The sequence below is a fragment of the Talpa europaea genome (assembly GCF_964194135.1).
Source record: "Talpa europaea genome assembly, chromosome: 5".
NCBI classification, from domain to species: Eukaryota; Metazoa; Chordata; class Mammalia; order Eulipotyphla; family Talpidae; genus Talpa; species Talpa europaea.
The window spans coordinates 92,520,823-92,533,107 of NC_140071.1; the positions used below are offsets into that span (position 1 = coordinate 92,520,823).

General features: G+C 36.9%; 1 protein-coding gene across 1 annotated transcript in view; it reads right to left on the reverse strand.

The window, feature by feature from the left end:
* CDS1 (CDP-diacylglycerol synthase 1) overlaps positions 1-12,285 on the reverse strand; it is a gene marked incomplete at both ends in the record, with an annotated part of 60,699 nt that overhangs the window by 40,158 nt on the left and 8,256 nt on the right. The gene's annotated exons all lie outside the window — the stretch shown is intronic.

Below are 12,285 nucleotides of genomic sequence, written 5' to 3' on the forward strand. Positions count from 1 at the left end.
TACAGTCAGAAGCGCGGGAGGGTGAGAGAATTCACCAGAGCCAAAGCGGGGAGCAGAGCAGGCAGAAGGACCGAAGTACACTGCTGAGGGGAGCAGTGGGCGGCAGGAGAGGTCTGCACGCCATGTGGGACACTCCTCCGGTGGCCGGGGAGCAGCCGGGGATCGAACCGGCGCTGCAGAGGCTGTGGGCAGCTTTGCAACCCAGCGCTCAACCACTGCACCACCGGGGAGGCCCTATACAGGATTATTTTAAATAAAGGACAAAAAAGAAACTTCCATACCATCTAAATCAGAAATTTACAATACAAAGTTTACTATTCAACTCCTTAACTAGCAGAATAAGATATTAATTCTATGTGGAGCCTGAGAGCTGTGCACAGTTCCTTTTCAAAATCTGATGACAATCAAAGCATGAAAAACAAGAGTAATATCTCAAATGGGCATAACATTACATATATGTACATATACACATATAACTATATACCAATACATGTATATTATGTTGAAATATACATATACAATGTGTATGCATTGCATATAATATATACTCATGTATATTTAAACTTAACTTACATCATTTTTTATTAGAACCTCAAGAGACAATCCCAACATAGCAGGTAAAATCCATTATCATCTCAGTTTCATTAACAGTAAACTATGATCACAAGCATTTGCTTTGTATGAGATTTTTTAAAGTTATTTAAACTCAACTGACTTTTTAAAAAGTATAATTGATATATAACATTAAGTTAGTTTCAGGTATTACAATATTGTATATATATTTAGTCATTCAGATGACCAAAATGTATTTCTCATATGTATTTGATCTTCATTCATAGTTCCAAAACCACAGTTCCCAAAAGTCTTGGAATTTTCTAAATACTGAGGATGGCAAAAGTATCTTTTTTGCTATCTAAATAAGGTGACTTTGGGGGAATACCTATGGATAAGGACTTATTGCTGGTAGAACCAACCCTTGATTATACGGGGTTGGAACTTCCACTCATTCCTCGAGACTTCTGGAGGCTGCGTTCAGTTTCCAATGGCCAGTGATTTAATCAATCATGCCTAAGTAATGAACCCTCCATAAAAAAATCAAAAGCATCAGCTTTGGAGAACATCTGGGTTGAACACATGGATGGGGAGATAGGGCAGACAGAAATCACGGGAGCTTTGTGCTCTCTCTCCATACTTGCCCAATATATCTCTTCCATCAGGCTGTTACTAAGTTATAGCCTCTCAAGAAGATGTGGTATATATACACCACGGAATGCTACTCAGCAATCATAAGAGATAAACTCATGCCATTTGCAGCAATGTGAATGGAACTGAAAGGGATTATGCTAAGTGAAATAAGTCAAAGAGAGAAAGATAAATATAGAATAGTGTCACTGCCGGGTAGATTATAGAAAAACCAAACAAAGCATCCGACAAAGGCAAACTTTACAACCAACACTTGAAATTTGATCATTGATCTATGATTTTCAGAGGGGAAGGTGTGTAAATGAGGGCACAAGTTGGGAGAAGCACTACAGTGCCTACATCTGAGGGGGAAATCCTATACTATAAAAATATTAGCAAGGATGTAAAACAAGGCTACTTCAATAACAAAATAAAGTTATATTCGATATGATAAATTAGTCATCCAATGAGTTACCTGAGTTCTGTAAGCTGCCCTAGCAAATTAATCAAACGTAAGTATGAAATCCAGAAACTTCATTTATATAACTAGTTGGTCAGAAATATAGATAATGGGGGGGTTGTGAAAGGAGGGGGATTGTGACTGGATCTGAAGTGGAAGGTGATCTTGGGAGACTGAGAACTTAACCCTGTAGAATCTAATGGTACCTCTGGGTAGATCATATTAGAATTGAGCATGAATCGAGTTAAATTTTATGATACCCGCTGGTGTCTTGAAAATTGTATGTGTGTGTGGAGGGCCCCCCATCAGGTATACAAGATGATTTATATTTATATATACTGCTAAATAATGACCACAGTAGGCCTCATTATCACCCATTAACATACATAGTTGGAAACATTTTTGTGTATGTCTGATGAACCCTTTTAAGATTTATTACTAGCAACTTGCAAACACAGAGTATTATTAACTATAGTCATGTCATTTTTATCCTTCATTTTGTTTATCTTTGATCTGTAAATGTTGAACCATTCTTGTGTCCCTTGAATAAATCCCCTGTGGTCATGGTTTATGATGCTTTTAATGTATACTTGAATTTGGTTTGCTAATAATTTGTTGAGGATTTTTGCATCTAGGTTCATGAGGGATATTGGCCTGGAATATTCTTTATTGAGGTGTCCTTGTCTGGTTTTGGCATCAGAGTAATGGTAACCTTGTAAGATGAGTTAGGAAGAATTCCCTTCTCTTCTACTTTCTGAAGTATTTGAAAAGGATTGGTATTCATTTTTCTTTGCATCTTTGTTATAATTCACTAGTGATGCCTGGTCTTTTGTTTCCTTGGAAGACTTTGGATTCCATCTCCCTACCAGTAATCAGTCTATTCATACTTTCCATTTTTTCATGATTCAATCTGTGAAGGTTGTATGTTTCCAGGTATTTACCTATTTTTTATAGGTTATCCAATTTGTTGGCATATGATTTTTCATAATAGTCACATGAGGTCTTCTCTATTTCTGTGGTGTCACTTGTAATACCTCTTTCACTTCTGATTCACTTATTTGAATAAATGTAGCTACAAGTCAGTCCTTTTATCTTTTCAAAGAATCAGTCTTTGGTTTAGTTTCATCAATCTTTTTTCTATTTTCTTCAGTCTCTTGCATTTATTTCTGCCGTGATGATTATCATTTCCTTCCTTCTACTAATTTGGGGCTTCATTTGCTTTAAAAAAATTCTTTTGATTCCCTGAGATATAAAGCTAGATTAAGATTTTTTTATCATTCCTGAGGTACCCTGTATTACTATGAACATCCCTCTTAGAACCGCTTTCACTGTATACTGTATGTTTCGTTATGCCATTTTTCCATCTTTGTCTCGAGGGACTGTTAAAAATTTCTCCTTTGATTTCTATATTGACCCATTGTTAGTTCAGCAGCACTGTTATTTAACCTGCACATAGAAGTGTTTGTAACTGATTGACAATTGTGGTCAGAGAAGTTGTTCGTTATGATTTCAATCTTAAATTTATTAAACTTATTTTTTTGTGCTAATGTACAATTTATCCTGAAGAATGCCCCATGTGCACTTGAGAAGACTGTATTCTTCTGCTTTGGAATGGAATGTTCTGTATATACCTATAAAGTTCATCTGATCTAATGTGTCATTTAATGCTGATGTTACCTTATTGGTTTTCTGCCTAGATGATCTATTTATTAAGTGGGGTATTAAAATTCCCTATTAATACTGGATTGCTGTCTATCTTTCTTTAGGTCTGTTAAAATTTGCTCAATATAAGTAGGTGCTCCTATGTTGGGTGCATAAATATTTATAACTGCTATGTCTTCCTGTAGGATTGATTATTTACCATTAGGTAATACCACTATTTGTCTTTATTACAATCTTTGTTTTAAAGTCTATTTTATCTGATATAGTATAGTTTCCCAGCTCTCTTTTGTTTTCTATTTAAATGGGCCACCTATTTCCTTCTATGTCTTCCTTACATCTGCAATAAATCACTTCTAGATAGCATATAGATGTTTTTTTCCACCATCAATTCAGTTATACTTTGTCTTTTAATTAAAGAATATAGTTGATTTATATTTAAAGTAATTATTGATAGATATGAATCTGCTATTTTATTCATTGTTTTTTTTGTGTGTTTTGTAGTTCTTCACAAATGAGTTCCAAGAGTGCATGTATGTGAGCTGTATGTATACTGGAGTCTTTAGACAAAAGTGCTCAATTTAAATTTTCAGATAGAGTATAGACAAAGAATTTTAAGACCAGAGCTGCCTGCTCAGTTTAGATACTGCACATTGTGTTGAGATGTAATGCTCTCCATTTGTATGTGCTCCCTTTTCCTATACAACCCTTGCAGCCCTTCAAATAAAGAACGATACCAACACAAATGCTTGGGGAGAGTAATCTACAGAGGCCTAAGCTGGGGGCAAAGAAACTGGCTGAGTTGGGATACAGGGGAGACAACACTCACAGGAAATAAACAAATACACACACACACACACACACACACACAAACCAGATGGAACATATACTAGAACACTGGGCCAGAAGTGATCATGGGAGTAAAATAGCTAGGAATTCATTATATTTTGGAATCACAACTCAAACTTAGCCCTTATTAGCAACAATGTCTTGGCAAATTTCATCACCCTTTTAACTGATTCTTCATTCATAAAATGAAAGCATTTACTATAATGCTAATATTGCAATTGAATTGTCTCTCAGTTCCTCATTAAGTGACTTGGCAAGTAAAATCTTAACCTTAGGGGAATATTTCAGTTTTCATAACACAATAAACCTTTGTTTACTAACTATAATTTTCTTATTAAACAATGTGAAATTAAATGTATCATTGTACCAAGGCTGACAAATGAAACAGACACGTTGGGTTCCCATTGACACTAGAGTCAGCTAGCCACAAAGCAGTGTAAGCAGACAGAGATGCTCACTAATAATCCAACACACAGATATCCCCTGAAAATGTCAAAGTACCTGCTGTCAGTTTGACCTGCCAGCAGGTCTTTGACATCTAGAACAATGGAGCACATCACTATTTTTCTTTTCCTGACACTCTTGTTTCACCTTTAATAACCCAGAGTGTTGAGGGCATAGAGTGAGTGGTAACAGAAAAGATGAATAATGGAAGTGAATGCAGAAGGCAACATATCACCATATCACATGTCACAGAAAGAGCACTAGACTTAGGAATCAGGTATTGCCAGTACAAAATCCACCTCTACAAGGGTAAAGCACTTGTCCTAGAAGAAACTCACCCTTCAGTTTCCTCATTTATAAAATAAAAGCACTACAGTAGAAGTCAAATGGTATTCCTCAAACATCAAAGAACTTGACAAGTCACTTCAAAGTCTAATTGGCAAAAATGGTGTTACAACCTTCCCCTTCCCTCTGCACAAACTTCCCCTTCCTCTGCTCTCAAGAAAGCTGTCTTGCTTTTTATTTTTATTTAGTTCCTGATTCATATACCTTAGAGAAACACATAATAAATAACAAGATTTAACTAGGTCTCTTCAATGTCATTCCAATAATTAAGGAATAAAATTTTTAAACAGTGGCATTTTAGAACAATCCTACTCAACTACTGAAATTTGCAGCAGGGGCTCTTGTTTTTCTCTGTTTCATGTATAGATCATCTGTTACAACAACGCGAGTCTTGACAAGAAAAGCAAGAATGTAACTGGAGATCACAGGAAAAAAAGGAAGTTGTATTTTAAAGATCAACTAGAGCAACAAGGCATTGGAGGTACATGAGGAAACCAAATAAGAAACTTCTTCTGAATCCCATAATTTAAAGACAATGGTCCTCTACTTTGCATCTTAGTGCCACATTTTCCCAAGACCCACCAGGCAATCTATGTGCCTTCGTGGTTTCCTTTTTCATCTCTCTAAAACATTGATGACTCCTATACACCTGCAGCTCTAGCTCCCAGCACTCTTAAAGTACAGATGAGTTTTCTACACACACCACCTGAAATTCAACATAAGCAAACTGACCTCTCTCTTTTCCATACCAAACTTGCTGCTGCCTCTGTATTCCCCTCTCAGAGGAAGACACCACCAGCAAAACAGTTAACTACTCAGGCCAGAAATTTGGCCAAATTTCTGGCCATCACCTTATCAAACTTGTAAGTTCTTTAACCAAAGCACATTCAGTTAGTCAGCACCAAACTTGTTCTATGTCTTTCCCCCATTTCCACCCTCACTCACTGCTGCTCCTCTTGCTGAACATCATCCTCTCTCATGTAATTCATCTGTAATCCATTTTCCATGGTACATTCAAAAGAATTTCTCTAAACTGCAAATCTGATTGTAATACTCTCCTGCCTAAAACCACCAGGATAAAGCCACACTACTTGACATTCTATTGATAATCACAATAGAAACCAGCCCTTCTTTTATGACTCTCTAATTTTCAAAGAGTGCCATTCTCTCCATTGCATCCAGATGTTTTTTCTATGTACAAAGTGTACATTTTCTCTCTTGCCCACAAGCCCTCCCCATTTCTCAAACCTGGTCCTTTCATTCTCTGAAATGAAAGGTCACTAAAATGTCTTTAGAAATGCCTTCCCTGACCCTCAGGCCCAGGTTAGCTGCTCTTCAACTGTGTTTCCACAATTTCCCTACTTTTACCTACTGGCCTATATTTAATTATCTGTTTGCTTGTCTTTATTTTTAGAAGCCTATAAACACTGTGAAGAGAGGAAATGCTGTACATTGGTCTCACTCTGGAGTCCCAAGAGGTCAGGAGAGGCCTTGTACAATGACTGGCATTTATTAGGCACTACGTAAATAGATGCTGAGTGAATTCTAAGTCTGTCAACTGAACTCATGCTAACATTTAAGATTAAAATGAAAAGTTCTCATCTGTTTTTGCCAACTGAGTAGTTTTGGCCAAGTCATGGTGCTTAGAATCCTCAGTTGCACTTGTACAAAATGAACGCTTCTGACCATAAAGGAATACTCTTTTCCAAATATAAAATAATGATAACATCTGGAAAATGATGTCTGAAAGCTGAAGAAATGAAAGTTTCTTTACTACCTACAGTGAAAATACATAGGCAGTAACAGCAAAAGCACTTTATAAATACTTATTTACTCCTCACATTACCATACAGGTGTGCATATAATCATTTCCATTCTGTAGGTAATAAGTTTAGGTTCAAAAAATTAAATGCTCAACCTTTACAACCTAAACAATATTGCTGGGATTTGGAATCATACAGGAGAGAAATTATAATGACAATTCTCCGCCAAATTGATCTACACATTCAATGCAGTATCAATAAATATCTAAACAGGGCTATTGTTTTTTTCCTGGTAGAAATATACAAGCTGATTCTAAAATTTACATGACAATGTAAAGAATCTACAAGAACCAATGCAGCTTGGAAAAAGAAAAAAGTTGAAGGACTCTATTTTCATGAGTTACTATAAAGCTGTATCAACACAGTGTGGTATTGGCCTAAACAGGGGGAAAAAAAAAAAAAAGATCAATGGAACAGAACAAAGAGTATAGAAATAAACTCATTTTCAACAAAGTTAGTATTTACCACAATAGATGATGCTGAAAGAGTTGGATATTGACATACACAAAAGAACTTTGAACAATTCCTCATGCCATTTGAAAAATTAGTTCAAAATAATATTTATGTAAAACTTACTATAAAACTTCCATGAGATTGTTACAGAGACATCTCCATAAAAAAGAGAAGTATCATTTCTCCCAACCCCACTCAACTAAGGGTGTTGCTGAGCAGCGAGGTGAAAATATGTAATGTGGAAGGCAGGGAGGATCCTAGGAAGGAGAAAAAGAGGGGAGGGCTCTTTTTCCTGCAGCCTGACTTGCACCCTGGTATTGCTGGGAAGGAGATGTGTAAGGAGACACCTGGAAGAGACAGTGGGAGTGAGACACCCAGGGAAGCTGACAATAGCAGCTGTTATTTTGGTGTGGTACATTCTTTTGTCACAGTTTTCTATGATCTAGTTCAGAACTCCATTCCCCCACGAGAAGGTGCCTTAGACTTGTAGCAAGCTTTTGGGCCTCAGTGGGCCCTGTTTGGCTGGGCATTTACCCACCAGGTGATGGGTAATTTGGGGTGTTTTATTCTGAACAGCCTTCTCTTTTGTCTCATTAATTCTATTAAAGTTCTTTCACACTAAGAGTCTACCTTGCCTTTGTGCACAAGGATGGCCAGACCCTTTGAGAGGGAGTAAGTTCGGGGATCCCAGGGTACCCCTCAGTCACACAGTAACAAAATCTTTGGAACCTAGGTTAGCCAAAGATTCCTTAAACATGATAACAAAAGTACAATCCACTAAAGAAAAAACTGATAAACAAAACTGCATTAAAATAAAAAATGTGGGGCCTTTTTGGTGGCGCAGGGGTTAAAGTGCTATCAAGCTATCTCCAGCCACAGTGGCATGAGTTCAGTCCCCGCCAGGGAGCTAACCACATGAAGCAGCAGACCTCTCCACCTCTCCTATCTCACCCTCTACTCCCCCCAGCAGTGTATTTCAGTGGATCTGCCTGTTCTGCTCCCCCCTCTGTCTCTGGTGAATCCTCTCACCCCTGCACCTCTGGCCTGTACCCCAGGTCTTGTATGCACAAATAAATAAAAAATAAATATCTTAAATATCTTAAAAATAAATAAATAAATGTTCTGCTTTTCAAAGACATTGTTAATAGAATAAGGAGACAAATTATAGACTAGGAAAGGAGATTTGTAAATTACTGCAAATAGAGGCCTTGCCTCTCAAATACATAAAGAACTTTCAAAACTCAGTAAGAAAACAATCAACTCAATTAAAATACATGGACAAAATATCCAAACACACTTCACCAAAGATAATACATAGATGACAAGTAAGCATTTGCAAAATGTACAACATTATTTGTTATTAGGGACCCACAATAAGAAATGACTATATAGTTATTGGCAAACTATTTAAAAACTGAATAAGCCAAGTGTTGGAGAACATGAGGAGAAACAGAAATTCTCATATAATGCTATTGGATTTTGGGAAATGGTACAACTTTGGAAAGCAGTTTGGCCGTTTTTTTTAAAGTGAAATACACATCCATCATATGACCAGTTATTCCACACCTAAGAATTTAGCAAAAGGAAATGAAAGTATATCTCTGCACAAAAACCATACACAAGCATTCTTGGCAACTTCATTTGTAATAGCTCTAAGCTGCAATAGCTCCAACTCAAATGTCCAACAGGAAAAAGGACAAACTGAACTACATCTATAGAACAGGATACTACTTGGCAACAAAAATGAATGAACTATTGATGTCTGCAACAATATGAATGTCAAAATAATTATGCTGAGTAAAATGAAGTCAAAAAAAATATACAGCGTAAGTATGCGTATTATATATATATATATATGTATGTATGTGTATATACAAACATATATGAACAGCATCCCATTAAATGACATTCTAGAAAATGCAAATTTACTTGTTGAGCTAGAAAGCAGATCAATGGTTGTCTGAGGGTCAGGGGGCAGCTACAGAAGAGCGGGAGCAAATTTTTCATGGTAATGTATAGGTTCATTATCTAGTGAATTCCTGGGTGTATAGGTATGTCAAAAGTCAGCAATTTGCATAGTTTAAGTATGGTCAGTTCAGTGGATGTTGCTGAATACAATGAAATCTATGAGATTGCAGGAAACCATGATCAGGGAAAAAGGACAGAGGTGTTTCCCGGCACTGGGGAGTGAATGGACAGGAAATGGGGCACAGAGTTCAGAAAGGTCTCAAATTTAATGAATGGTTTAGAAGTCAACAAAGAATTATACACTAATTCTCTCACACTTTCCACCCTTTCACATCTGGTCCCCTAAAAAGTGAGTAAGGTAGCCAAGGTCAACTTCTCCACTAGGGGCCACTTGGGGTTCACACTGCTCCTTTTACCTCAGTCTTGCATAGAAACTGCAATTAAGCAAAACAGAAACCCTCAAGTGACGCGAAGTTCGGTGTCTAAAAGGAAGACGCTTTTAAAAATCTTGATGCTAAACAGTTCTTACTTGAAAGAACACTAGGTTAGATTCCCTATTTCAGCATTTTCCATTTATTTCTTGATAGTTTTCCACATAAACATGGATTCCTTCTCATTCTCCTAGCAGAGGAAGTGAACAGAGCATAGAACTATCTCTAGGGAGGGGAACTAAGCTGATATATTTCCTAGTAAGTCAGCAGTGTTGTCAAACAAAAGCTGCCTGGCAGTGGGAGGGGTGTGATGGGCAGGTAGGGGGGCAGGTGATGGAGCTTCAAGATTCCAAATGATGATCAATGGTCGAAGGACTTAACATTGTATTCTATAGAGAAATCTGATAATCTCAGTCCTATGATCCTATTCTATACTTGTTAATTATGATCCTTTCTAAATTTGAATTGGAAAGGGATAAACAGATCCTCCAAATCTGTTCCCCTCCACTGAAGAAAGAGGTGATTAGATGGCTGAGTACACCACCATACTATTCTGATCAGGCATTGCACTATAAAGAGGATCCCAATGCTTAGATCAGAGAAAAACAAATGTGCCCCAGCAGAATAGACAATGTCTTAGTAAAAGGCAAATCCAACAACATTTATCAATCATTTAAAATCTTCCAAATCCAATCTCCTCTTACTCTTCAGCAAATGCCCTGTGCACACTACCCTGCCAAATTCAGGTTCCACAGAACTGAGCTTCCTATAGTCTCCAGAATGAACAAAGTCTTAATGTCTCAACCTTGCAGTTTCTAAAAGCCTTCTTTCTCAAGACTGGTTTTGTTGTCTGGCATTTAATTATCCATAAGGTCTCATATCCATAGCTTAGATTATCACTTTCAAAAACTTTTCTTAAGCAAAATAATTGTAATATCACAATGCAAGGTAGAATTAAAACAACAGCTGTAGTTATCCTGGGGCAGTTTTTTAGCCTGGACTACCCAGGTGGGTTTAATATAATCACAAGGGTCCTTACAAGTGAAGAAGACCAGGGCATCAGAGAGGTGACGACAGCAGAGGGTTAACAGATGCTGACTTTGAAGACAAAGAAAGAGACCACAAGCCAAACTACAGAAGGCAGGGAAGATCCCCCTAAAGTTTCCAGAAGCAACACAGCCTAGCCAGCATCTTGAATTTAGCCCAGTGAAACCCATTTTAGACTGTAACATAGCACATTCATGGTGAATTGTGACAGCAGCTTTAGAAAAATCAATTCAGAGCTCTTCAGCCCTGTTTGTGCAGCCTTCCTCTACCACAGGTCACGTGACACACATTTGGTTTCGTGCCCACCCATGATGGCCCAGTCTGCAACCAAGAGCTCCATGAGTACCTGTTGGATAAATGAGAAGGAGCATTCATCTTTATATCCCCACTTGGAATCAGGCCAGTTCACCCAATCTGCAACACTAAAGTTTTTGCTATTTTTTGCCAATCCTAAAATGCCATTTACAATACTTAAATCTTAAGATTTTCATAATTTTCTGGTTTATCCTGATCTTTCCCAAGTGGCACTCCATTTCATTATATATTAAACTCATACTATGTCTTAAAGTTTTATGTATGTTAGTGTTAAATTCCAAATTAGGAACAAAGCTCCCTAAAGGAAACATCCAGGAGGAAGTGAGTTTTATTCAAACATGCAATATTGCTGTCATCATAAATTTACATTTTACATGTGATCTTATCAGTGCTGGGCTCTGGCATTTCACTTTTTCAGGGCTAAGAGAAATAATGGCAGAAAAGTTCTTCTACGTTGTCTCCATTTAGAGGGAAACATAATTATACGACATAAGGATAGTTAACCTGTCTTAGATATTTTTCTGTACTGTTTAAACCTCAGTTGGATCTTGGGTTGGGCTGAAGAGGGAAGAAGGATGAAGGAGTGAAACCTGATAGCCATTTTGTTGGTAAAAATTAGGAAATTTTGAATATGAGTGATTTATTGATAAGGAATTTCTACTAATTTTTTTATGTATGACAAAGGTATTAAAGGAGAACGCCTTTAAGAGATATATGCCTTCACTAGAGGTGAAAGGCCATGAAGTCTACAGATTGTTTTCAAATGGTTCACCCACAAAGTATTTGTATATACATATATTGTAGGATAAAGCAATTTGGTAAAAATCAATTGTTAAATCTAAGCAGTGAATGATAATCATTATATGATTATTTTAGCTTTTCTATGTTATTAAACATTTTTATAATATAAGGGTAGAGAAACAAACATATTATAAAGCTATCAAGAGAATGAAATGCTAAATATAAAATTCAAGCTATAATCACTTCTGAGAAAAAGATGCCTAGGTGTTCCTTGTATCATCACCCTTTTCATAGATAACATATTTAGTAATAGTCATATAAAATTAGTATTAATACTACCAGATGCAGAATTCCACCAGGCACCAACTACGTTGTGGCATCCCAGTTATTCAAAGTCCCAAGCAAGAAACAGTTCAAGTACGAACCTAAGTGGGTAAAATATTAAGAACCAAAACTTTGAAAGAGATTGACTCTAATTTTGCTTTCCAGACCTGGTTTTTTGTACACCAAGGTAAAATGTTAAGCTCTTGATGGGTTTAATAAATATTTGCTGCCCCATAGCACACTG